Consider the following 13009-nt stretch of genomic DNA (forward strand, 5'->3'; position numbering starts at 1 on the left):
ACTTCGAACATTGATATCGGAATTAGAAAGATGTTTTTGAAAGATTTCGTCTGGACCGTGGCACTGTATGAAAGTGAAGCATGGACGATAACTACCTCAGAAATAAAGAGAATAGAAGCTTTTGAAATGTGGTGTTACAGAAGAATGCTGAAGGTGAGATGGGTAGATCGAATCACGAATAAAAAGATACTGAATCGAAATGGTGAGAGATCGATTTGGCTAAAATTTGACGAGAAGAAGAGATAGAATGATAGGACACATCTTAAGACACTCAGGACTTATTCAGTTGATTTTTGAGGGAAGTGCAGGCGGTAAGAACGGTTGGGGTAGACCAAGGTATGGATATGACAAGCAGATTAGAGCAGATGTAGGACGTGGTAGTTACGTAGCAATGAAAAGGTTAGCACAGGACAGAGTGGCATGGAGAGCTTTAACAAACCAGTCTATGGACTAATGACTCAAACAACAACAACTGTATTGTGTTCCTGCATATACCTCGGACACACAAGACTCATATATATAAATACTTTTCTTAATCACCAGCAACTGTCGGTCACTTTGTTTGCCCATGAAAGGTTTTTGCAACTGAAACCATACGGAGGGCCGATCAGTAGCGGCAATTAGGGGGGCGGGGGGCAAGGGATTGCCCCCCCCCCCACACTTTATGGAGAAAATATTAAATTTTTATTCCATTTTAGCCGGCTGAAACTAGGAATTAATGAAAAAGGCCCTGTTATCTTATCAGCTAATTCGTTCCTTTATTTGTTTTAATTATTAACAAAATTATTAGCGGGAATACGCACAAAAAGTCGTTGGTCCTGGCTAACCGATTTGTATAGCGCCACAGCAGTAGTGAAGACTTTGCACATGCTGTGAGGAAGGTAGCAGGGGTGTGTATATGTATTGCCAAGGTCATGAACACTGCGGTATGTTTCATCCGCTTGCCACACGCATTCGTCAGCCTGGCAGTCTTTAGTGTATTAGTTTCTTGGTGTGTAGTCAAACAGTAAATATTTTGTTAATTGTATAAACACGCCGTACTTCAATTTAATGGTAATACGTGTGTAATTATTGTTCCTTTGGTGAAAGTTTTATTGTATAGTACTGAATCAAAATCTCAAAAAACTACCGCACTATTGGTAAACTCTCAACCTTTACCTCTCTGTCGAAATTCGCTCAGAGAGCTTCAAAAAACTTAACCATTTTGTAGCCTTTTTTCTTCCCAGTTTAGATGTGCATCCCCCCGCGACCGCTATATCCCACAATCCCGGGTAAATTTGCTGTATGTACAGTCTTTTTCTCCCCACCACCACTTCTAATTCCCAACCGCCCCTACTGGGGCCGATGACCTTAGATGTTAGGCCCTTTTAAACAACAAGCACCATCAAACCATATGGAAGAAAAATGTATAGTTTTTATATTGTTACTTGTGGATTTTATCAGTTTGACAATAAAGAATACGTGCATGAAACAAATTATTTAAAAAATCTTTAAAATGCTATATATTGACCTTAAAACCTTCTTTAAGTGCAACGAAGAAAATATATTTCGGAAGTAATAGTGTAAACTCTTCAAAATTACTCGGTCCTTTTTAGGCCCTACAAATGATTTGTCAAAATACCGGTAGATTTATCTTTCTTTGCCGTTATTAAAAGGATTACTGGTAACTGTATTCTTTTATTGTATTGACATCGCGAGGAATCCCGGTTCCATGTGACTACTGGAGTAATCTTCAGTCAAGTACAACAAAATTTTTCACCCTTCCACCATGAAAAATCAACCGTCCGTTGAGTTCAACAAAATACAAGAGCAATCGCCATTTTGTGTTCGCTGGCTCTTTTTCCCCTTTTTTCCTCTTGCATCTTACTTTTATTTTATTCTGATCATTGAGAGTGTATAAGAAAAACAGTTGTATTACATGTTACATCTTGACGATGGAATTAGTTTTTTTGGTTACTTTTCTCAGATAGATAAAAGCAGTACTCGTCACAGCTAAAGGATGTATTATTTCTTTGTGTGCAGGGTCTGTTGCCTACGATGGCGAGTGCTCAATCGAGGCTCGGGGTTCTGCGTGTGTTATATTGCAGGCCCTGGATTGTGCATAACGGTCGTTGGGTCTCCGCGTGGCGAGGTATGATGAGACCGTGCCGTGCCGAGTGAAACCAAGTGGAGCCCCGCAGAGGCTCGCCATGTGTCGTAGCGATCGTAGCCGGACCAGGCTAGTGAGTGCAGTGCCCGCCATTCATTTCGCGTTTCAGTTTTAATTACTCTATACCTTGTTATTGGATTACGTGGTATAATGGATCCTCATGTATCTTGCAAACGGAGGTTGGTGTTTGTTCGCTTTGCTGTTATCCGTAGCATTCTGTGCTTAGCACAAGTAGTTGCTTCACCTATTAAAAGGCTCTAAATGTACCTTGTGTTTCAGGTGTTTTGTGTGTGTGTGTAAACACGCGGTTGTTTGTTTGGTGTGTTGTTTGCTGCTGTATATTGCGTTGTCTCAGTGATCGAGCGGCAGTGTCTGGATATATCCGCTCTCGCGCATCATGCATGGCCGCTAGTCTTTGTTCTTTGGAAGATTCTAATATGTGAAGGACGGGTCACAAATGCAACTTCTTTCTAGGAGTAAAAAAAGTGTTACATTGGATGGCAACGAAAGTGTTAGAAGAATAACATAAAAGTTAATCAACAGTATTATTTGAGCGTCGATGTAATTTTAGTGATTTTGATGACGTGTGTGTGGATAGCGTCTTGACAAAAAGGAAATGTTTTGTTGCTACCAGTATACATTTTACCTGTGTGCTATAAGGCTAACGTCAAGAAAAAAATTATTACTGCAACAACAACTGTGTGAGAAGGAATGGAATGGTAGACAACGCCCGTGTCTCTACCGATGAGAACAGTTCATTATCTTCGCCTGTTACCACGGATTGCTGCGAGTGGCTGGAAGCAGCCAGGGGAACGTCTCCACAGCCGTCGAGATATTTGAAGCTGTGGCTACCAGAGGGTACGTGAGGTTGTCATATTGTATGCAATTGCAATTTGGCTGGGCAGGCTTCCCCCTCTCTTCTGCGCCGGTTCGGCCGACGGATGCATGTTGGGACCGAACCGGGGCCCGGCTCTCTCCTGTTCGATCCGGGGGAGAGAGGGAAGCCATTTTGTTCAGTGGTTCTCGGCTCTGGGTAGTCATACACAATAACAAATAGACCATATGTGCTGATTTCTCCTGTTTTCCCTTTAATAATACATTTACATCATTACATCTTGTTCTTTTATTTTAAGCAATGTTAACGATGATCATATTTAATTGATAAACATTCAATTATATAGGGTTTATATTTAATTAAATATTTCATACGGAGGAGAAATCGCAGACTGTTTCCAATGTCAAACCTATTTACATTTCAACTCTTTTATTTACATGTCACGAGTTTATTGATCATGCTTGTTATACATGCTGTTTGGATGCCGTACTTGATTATTTATAACCTGTTTCAGATATGAGATTGGTTAATTAACATGCGCTGCCCTTAAGTAATTTACATGTAATGAATAATTAGTTTTGAGTTCATTGAATGGATGTCATGTGTGAAGACGATAAAGTAACTTTTTACCTCAGTATTATGCAACTTTTAAAAAACATGGGTTTGCCAGAAGGCAGAGGAGAATATTGCCTTGTGACTGGTAAAATTCTGTAATTAAATCTCTATCTCTGTCATTACGTCTTTATATAGCAAGTAATAACTCGTAACACTTTCTAGGTAGCAGTCTGTTGTTCTGATTTAATAATTAATACTAAGATTATTCGGAATCTATTACATATCAAAGAATTAGTTTCAGAGTGATCATTAATTTATATTAGTTAATTGCAATGCATGATGTTGCTTATGTTCTTCGTATAAGCACTTTCAAAATTAGTATTTCACACTTCGCCTAAGATCTTCTCCGCTAAAGCAGGGGTGACCGACATGGCGAATGTAAATTTGTTGTAGTTATGAAGATTTATTAATGTATTAATGATTGCTTCAGTTATATGAACATTTCCACTCGGAAATTTGGGCTTGTTTCTTTGTTCATGCTATTTAATTTCTAAGCTTGGTATTGAGTTTTTTTTACCTATACAGTAGTTGTTAATTTTGTTGGCCAGTGATATTTATTCTCTTAAGATATTTTACTAGTCTATATTTTTAAATAATTTCCAGTAACCCTGCATTGGATAAAAAAAAGTATAGTACTAAATCATTTTGCTGATTGCCATAGCAAAAAGGCATTTCTCTTGTTCTTTAGAATGGCTTAATTTAACGCATAATACCACTTTGTCTAGGTGTACATTTTGTTTTAGATCATCTGACACACGAGTTCTTTAAATCATTTTGCGAAAAACGGATCCACCTCTCCATTGCGATTCTTTACTACCTCGAGGCATGATTCCTTCCGTCGACTTTCGTTAAAAAGTTGTGATTTTTTTCTTGAAACCGGAAGTCATTTTCATAGAGCTTAGGTTGCTTTTATTCCTTCGTTAAGTAAATAGTTCTGCATGTGTTTTTATTAATTATAGGCCTATATCTCATTATTTCAAAGCATGGCTATAATGACTTGATTGGCTAGAATTAAAAAAAAATATTTGTATGCATTTATTTTAGCTAATGGTAAGTTTTTCTATCCTGGATTGTTCAACATAATTCGAGCTGCTGCCTTCGAAGATCGAATTAGATTCTCCAATTGTTTTTTTTTTCTTTCTTCATTTAACGTTTCCGTTTCAGCAGTTTAACGTATGTTATTGATGTTCGTATATGGATTGATTATACAGGTAGCTATCCATTTTTATTTATTTATGTATTTATTTAGCTAGAGTAGAATAGGATTCCATATTTCATGTTCCTAGAAATTATTTTCTAATATTTATTAGTTCATGCTTTATAGTTTTGATAGTTTCTCTTGTATGAAACCTACATAAAACTCCCAAAGGATTTACTCTCATCTTTATAATATTGTGTTTGCTATACCGTTGGTTATGTTCCGCGACGAGTTATGCACTTGTTCCTTGCAAGGTCGAATCCGGATACATTTGTTTTAAAGGTGGTTAATTGCAAGAGACACGTGTTATTTTCCTTTCTGCCGCTTTTGAAGAACCTTTCTTCTAAGGCAAGAATCCGGCATTCCGGTGTCTTTTGACGGCAGTTCACAGTCAGGGGAATCGTAAGTATCAACAGTAATTTTGCCAGAGTTTCAGACGATAAACTGTGATGGATTTCTATGAAATAGACTGCTTGTATCGTGTAGTTCTGTCCAGCACGTTGCACATAGGCTACATCAACACGTGCTTCCGTTACGTCAGCCATCTCATTCGCAAAGATGTGCTGTCAGATCAGTGAGAATTTCGGACGAAAGAACGTTGATTATCGGTTTCTCTGTCACAATGATTCCTCCCGAACAAGCTAGTAGAATACCGTATTTTTCTCCTTCTTTCTTCTTTCTTGTTCGTAGCAGTCTGATGTATTCCTGTCTCCAATAGTTCTCTGTTTTACACAAAACATTCACATAGGATCTACCTAGAGACTTCGTGGATGCGGATGTTATTAATTTGTTAAAACGTTCCTTTGCGTGCCTATCATGTTCGTATGGTGTATTCGTCTCCAATAGTTCTGTGTTTTTACACAAAACATTCACATAGGATCTACCCTGAGACTTCGTGGATGCGGATGTTATTAATTTGTTAAAACGTTCCTTTGCCTCCCTATCCTGTTCGTATTTTCTTCCGTACCAGGAAATAGCCTGTAAGCAGAGTGGCTTCATGTTATCGAAATGTTTACTTGATTTTGGAAATGTTCCTCATTTTGGTGCCCCCATCGGTTTGTGCGGTAACACAACTACATAACCACCGAGCGTGTTTCTACGCGGTTTGAGTCACTTGGTTCTAGGACATTTCGTATCACTTGACCGGCTGATTACCTGCGAAGTGCCAGTTAATGACGTTAAAATATTTAGGAGAGGACATTCCGTACCACTTGAAAAAGTGGGAAATACTACGAAGTTAAAACGATATCATACTGCATGTATTCATTTGTATCTCCATTGTCCACTACTGGCGCAGAAGCCTCCACACGGTGTGACCACTACTGATGTTAGTTAACCTTCCGTCGGGCGCAACTGACCTGATTGGCACACGTGTTAATTCTTATCTCGTATTCGTCGTTCGCGGGTACCTAGCTACTTCCACCTTTCAGTATTTTCTGTTTCCGCGTGACCTCCAAGCATATATCGGCCAGTTCAACAGAATTTTTTTATTTTACTTACTTGCTAATGAAATAATGTAGTAGTTTTTAAATATTCATTAATATTATCCATCCGTGTGCTCGTCAGGCACATTGCGCCCGAACACGATGTGTATTTCTGTTATAAGGTATTGTTTTATTTCAGGATTTGTATTTCAAAACACCGACATTCTTATGATAATATTTACGTAAACATAAGTGATGAGTATAGTTTAAGTGGCAATTATTAAAATAATATACATTAGAATTTTTCTTCAGCAAATGTTGTAAATTATATTTGTTTCTGATTTGTAAAGTGTGTCTGTTAGGCTCATTACGCCCGCTGGCGTCGAAATAAAATTCCAATTTGACATCAAGTGGTACGGATTGTCCTGGTGTAAATATTGGAGGCTTCCAGGAAAATGGTTCGCAGGTAGATAACGACGTAGGTGGTACGATATGTCCTCAAAAATCAAGTGGTACGGAATGTCCGTAGTATGAAATGTCCGGACACCGAGTCACTTACCTGAGAGTTTGAATTCCGGAAATTGTGGCTTCGAGCTTCGAGATCCAACCAGCCTTCAGGGCTAATGACTTGACAGACACTTTGGATATGGAAGCAGTATATATAAATTACTAGCTGATGTACCCGTTCTTCGCTACGAAATTCTACATTGTATACAGAATTCTAGGTTGTATTAAATTGCATAGCTGTTGACGTTACCCTAGAAACGCGACGGGGAAGTCACCAAACGTCTTTTCTTATGTGAAGACTGCATTCTCACTTTCGGGAACAGTACTACACTGCCGATCTAACAGTCCAAAGTTCCAGAGCTGGAATGACCAGGCCACAGACAGCTGTGAACACTCTTTAATGTGGGGATAGGGGGCGAATAGTGTAGATTCCCAATGCAAAATCTATGCACTTTTACTCATCTGTTTAATACGAACACCCGATGAGTCAGAAAATCTCAATTCACTACAAGGGGGGGGGGGGGTAAATTTTTCCTCCAAGTCAGAGGGAAAAACCCCTCTTTGCTGCTAATTTGGAATAAAATGAATAAAAGTGAAGAGGAAGAAGCTTTTCTTAAGAAACGGCTCTTTTCAGGGTTGAATTTTGAATTATTTAATGATTTGTGGTGCTATAATTTGGAATAGGCCAAAACTGTAATTCTAGACCAGGTCATAAGTGAGCTTCTGCCTTTTTGCTGTTAAGTAGCACACTGATCATTCCAATCAGTGTGTCAGAGTAGGGATCAAATGACTGGAATACTATGATGAACCAGTGTGTTACGTTGCAGCAGTGTCAGAAAATATATGAACCAGAGGAATGGTATGTTAAAGAAGAAAAGTATCTAACTTCCCAGCTATTTCCCGCCCCTATTCAGACAGGCTGTTATTCTCAGTACGCAACAGTAATCCCATCTATCAGAGATGACTGACAGCAAAAGAGACAAAGAATATCACAACAAAAAATGGTCAATGTAATGTTATTGTTGATCAATTTTATGAGCTTTCGATATTGTATTTGTAGGTCTTAACATTTAGTTTCCTTCCAACTCTGAAATACCACTTTTATCACAGTCGGGACGGTAAAACTGGAAAATACAAACATAAATGATAGGAAATTGTATTCTCTATAACTTTTGTTATGTAGTACTTTTTGATAGGACCAATAACATAGGTATTTAAAAATTAAATTTTAGGTGCCTTCCCCTAAACTACCATTTCATCCAGGGTGAATAAAATTATTTATAGCTTAGACTGTAGTTTCTTATTCCCCGACTCTATATACCCATTTTCTCGTGGCTCGGCGTTGATATGGACTTGGCAACAAAAATCGAAATTCACGAATATCTCTGTTATCATAGCCGGTACGGTAAAAATGTAGTATAAGACATAAATGATCGAAACTACAATTAAAAACCCCTGACCCGGCCGGTAATCGAACCCAGGGCCGCCGGGTGACAGGCGGACGCGTTGCCCCCTACACCGCGGGGCCGGACATCGGAAACTTAATACTATATAACTTTAGTTATGTAGTATTTAGCGATAGGACCACTTATAACATAAATATTTGAGAATTAAAATTTAGGCCTTCCCCTAAACTACCATTTCACTCAGCGTGATAAAAATTATTTATAGCCTAGATCAGGGATGGCGAACCTGTGACACGCGAACACGGCTTCTGTGGCACGCCGCATAATAGCCTGTACTAACATATTTTAATGTTTTTAACATGTGTTAAAACAGATCTAAACTTTGACACCTAAAATTTAATTTTTCAATTATGCTTTAATGAAGAAGTATGTCACAATTCATTCTATGGCCATGTTTTTTATAAATTTTATTAGATTAAAGCAAAATATACCTTATTCTTAAAATATACCTGTTTTTTGAAATGTAATTTTCAGAGATGCTTGCAAAATAAAAACATGAAACATTCATTCGAATGTAGGCCCTGTTTATATGTAGCGCAGTCTAATACCTAAAGGATGTCAAGTGAGGGGGTTTCATTATGATTTTAAAGGAAAGTAACCGGTGGCACATAGACAGTAAAAAGTAATAAATAAGATATTAATTGACACGCTAGTGGAAAAAGGTTTGCCATCCCTGACCTAGATTGTAGTGGCTCATTCCCCTACTTTATATACCGATTTTCATTAAATTTTCCTTAGGTGTTTTCTCGTGATGCGCCTACATACATAGACAGACAAAAATGACAAAAAATTAAAAAGTGCATTTCCTTGTTACTGTGGACATGACCGATACAGAAAAACATTTTTTTTTTTAAATCTGAGCAATGTACAGACAAAACTCTTATTTTATAGATGGGTAGGAATAGGTGAGCAACTTTACCTCTGGGTTTTTGAGACCATGTCGGCTGGTCACCTACTACTACTACTACTACTACTAAATTGTTTTCATTCCTTCCCTGAAGGGGTAGTCGGGCCTCTTAGAGGGCGACTCTGTCTTTCAGGCCAGGAGATTTGTTACGGTGAAGGAGAGCCTGGGAGAAGGTGAGGGGATTCGCGGCCGTGGCCTATACTGTACTAGAAACTGCCCCGGGCATTCTCCTTAGTGCAGGAGAATGGAAAACCATTCTGAGAACAGTCGACGGCGGGGACCAGCCCCTCCCCGTCTTCCGAATACAGAGGAGTAGAGCCACGGATGACTAAATCTATAGGTCTAGCCTCAGTAGGCGCAAGCCGTACTACTCCGTATCATTCCACACCGGTTGGCGCGTGTGCTTATGGAAGTCGTATGATCCCGTGCAGTTATAATTTATGAAGTAGCAGTTCCTCTCTCCAAAATTGCCAAACACGGTAATGTTTTAAAAAATACGGCATTTTTAGCTGGTGGGGCTGTACCTTAATTAAGGCCACGGCCGCTTCGTTCCCACTCCTAGCCCTTTCCTATCCCATATTCGCAATAAGACTTATCTGTGTCGGTGCGACGTAAAACAGCTAGCAAAACAAGTTATTGTTGTAATACGAGCATGTTGGCTGCGTGGTTCGGGTCACGTAGCTGTGAGCTTACATTCGGGGGATGGTGGGTTCGAACCCCGCTGTTGCCAGCCCTTAAATGGTTGACCATGGTTTCCCATTTTCACACCAGACAAATGCTGGGACTGTACCTTAAACAAGGCTACCGTCGCTTTCTTGTCCTACCCCATCGCCGTCATAAGGCCTGTCTGAGTCGGCGCGACGTAAAACTAATAGCAAAAATTAATAAAAATAAGATTTTATTCATCAGTAATACTGTTATATTGCTAAAAGTCAATTTCTGTAATTTTTTATAGACGCCGTGGTATCGAAATTTTGTCTCAGAGGCTGTTCTTTAACGTTCTGGAAGCCAATACAGGAAGTTTCCGCATTATAATACTCTTATGCCAACGTCAGTTGGAATCGAACCGACTGTTTTGGGAACAGAAGGACAACGACCAACCGCCTACGCCACTGGAGTGGCTGAACTTAATTAATAATATTATTATTGGCTTCACGTCCCACTAACTACTTTTACGATTTTCGGAGCCGCCGAGGTGCCGGAATTTAATCCCACCGGAGTGAATTTAGGTTGCGAAGTTTATTAATATAACTTACTTTATCTGAAACTGTTCTAAACTTTATTTTAGTATGATGTCCGATTACGAGTTCGTTTAGGTTACCGTTAGGAATGTCGTATTTCATTTAGTAATTTTAGTATATAAATTCTGCCATTTCCATGAACAAAAAATTGTATGTTGCTACCTGCGCAGTTGGAATCCCATTTGAGTGCTGATTGATAGCTAAATTTAAAAATCACAACGAGCTTGTTTGTATCTTGATTTTGAATCTGCGCTTTAAGCTATCTACATTACGATTATTATTATTATTATTATTATTATTATTATTATTATTATTATTATTTTCTCTGTGCTTTACGTTGCACCGTCATAAACAGGTCTTACGGCGACGTTGCGATAGGAAAGGGTTAGAATTGGGAAGAAAACGACTGTGGTCTTGGTTAAGGTACAGCCCCAGCATTTGCATGGTGTGAACACGGGGAACCACAGGAAACCATCTTCAGCACTGGCGGCGGTGGGGTTCGAACCCGCCATCTCCCGAGTGCAAGCTCAAAGTTGCGTGCTCAAACGCGCGGCGGCGAACTTGCTTACATATGTTTGAGAAACACTTCAGGGTTGTATGATTCGGCTGGTCAGGATCTTGCCTCCTGTGCCCGAATTTGCTGCTAGTAGTTCCATTCCTGACCAATTAGTAGACATGTAAGGGATGTCATTTGATTTACCGAGGTGCGTTAAATGACTCCTCTGGGGTAATAATAATAATAATAATAATAATAATAATAATAATGTATGTATGGCTTCTTCACGGGGTCGAGCATGAAGCGAGATGGATGAATCCCTACAGCGTGTGTTTATGACCGGATGCCCTTCATGACGTCAACCTCATCAGAGGAGGCAACGAGATTAAATGAATGACGTGACATGATAGTAGGAAGGGAGAGGGAGAAACCCGGTGCCGGCAAATAGCCTACTCCTGTCAAATATCAATAAGAGGGTCTGCTCAAGCCTTAACGTCCCCATCCGACTGACAAATCACCATCAACAGCGTCATATGCCCTCACTCCATATGAACACTGCGGAGAGATTTGGAATTTATACCACCACCTCCACTACCCTGCCGGCCAACATTCTGACTGTGAAAAGTTTTTCGACCAACGGGACTCGAACCGGCTAACCCTGGTGTCAGACCGTTGAGACTTCAATGCCTTAACGATCATGGCCACCAGGCAGGCTCCAGAAATAATAATAATAATAATAATAATAATAATAAAGCGTGTGATCTAAGAGGCCTGGTGCAGGTCTTTTGAGTTGACTCCGTATAGGCGACCTGCGCGTCTATGAGGATGGGGTCCTACCTATGATGAATTCTAATGCTGAAGATGTCACACACACGCCCAGCCCCCGAGCCATCGGAATTAACCAATGAAGGTTAAAATCCCCGATCCGGTCGGGAATCGAATCCGAGACCCTCTGGATCAAAGGCCAGCACGCTAACCATTTAGCCATGGAGCCGGACATAATAATAATAATAATAATAATAATAATAATAATAATAATAATAATAATGCCGGACTGACTAGCTCTGACAGTAGAACGCTGGCCATCTGAGGTCAAGCTTGGTGCTCGAGCTACTGTAGATGAGAACCATTTTCTCCTAAAATCTCGCATCGCGTACAAACATATGATCGCATGGCACTACAGCCCTGAAGGGCCTTGGCCTACCAAGCGACCGCTGCTCAGCCCGAAGGCCTGCAGACTGCGAGGTGTCGTGTGGTCAGCACGACGAATCCTCTCGCCTGTTATTCTTGGCTTTCTAGACCGGGGCCGCTATCTCGCCGTCAGATAGCCCTAAGTTCCTGACATGGCCGGGAATCGAACCCGGAGCCTCCGGGTAAGATCCAGGCACGCTATCTCTACACCACGGGGCCGGTGTACAAACATAGGCCTATATCAGTTGAAAAGTACACATTGCACTATTAGTACGACTGATATCAATTTAAGGAATACACACTGCATTGTGACCAGTCTAAAATATTAAGTGTTCTCATTATTAAATACAACTTTGACCTCTTCCTTTATGTTCTCTTCAAACTGTTATTTTAATAGTTTTCTTTCATGATCTGTGTGCATCTACACTGGTTATGAACATTTTTTTCAGCAGGTATGCAATCATATGTTGCTGTAGCTGTGCGTCGGCAATGTTTTAACGAATGCAGTTCTAAATTGTTTATACCAGTGGATTTCAAACTGCGGTACGCGTACCCCTAGGGGGTATGCCTGAGACTTTTAGTGGGGTATGCGAGCAGCCTTCTGGGAAAAAGAAAATGAATACAAATTGAAACATGGACATAAATAAGAAGAAAGTTAAATATGTGTATATGGAGCCACGCTCCGCTTGAAAGTTTAACCTGGACTACGACACATCAGAAAACAACCAGGATATCCTGTGGTACTTTATTATCGTTGTATTATACTTGATACAGACACAGTCGGGCTGACTGGCTTAGTCCGGTGGTATTTGAAGGTGCTCAAATACGTCAGCCTCGTGTCTGTAGATTTACTGGCACGCAGAAGAAATCCACGCGGGACTAAATTCCAGCGCCTCGGCGTCTCCGAAAGCCGAAAAAGTTCTTAGTGGGACGTAATGCAAATAATATTACCGGGCGAGTTGGCCGTGTGGTTAGGGCCG

The 13009-nt window shown here is 40.1% G+C and overlaps 1 protein-coding gene across 4 annotated transcripts in view; it reads left to right on the forward strand.

Moving 5' to 3' along the window:
• The first annotated feature begins 2143 nt into the window (after positions 1-2143).
• sbb (scribbler) overlaps positions 2144-13009 on the forward strand; it is a 364549-nt gene continuing 353683 nt past the window's right edge. For 2 of the 4 annotated variants that reach the window (XM_067145663.2, XM_067145665.2), the window contains exon 1: positions 2144-2328. The gene's annotated coding sequence lies outside the window, so the exon portion shown is untranslated. Of the gene's footprint in view, positions 2329-2870; positions 3008-13009 lie in introns of those variants that run through there. The other 2 variants (XM_067145664.2, XM_067145666.2) reach the window with 2 other exon arrangements.

This window comes from Anabrus simplex, chromosome 4, assembly GCF_040414725.1.
Source record: "Anabrus simplex isolate iqAnaSimp1 chromosome 4, ASM4041472v1, whole genome shotgun sequence".
Classification (NCBI taxonomy): domain Eukaryota; kingdom Metazoa; phylum Arthropoda; class Insecta; order Orthoptera; family Tettigoniidae; genus Anabrus; species Anabrus simplex.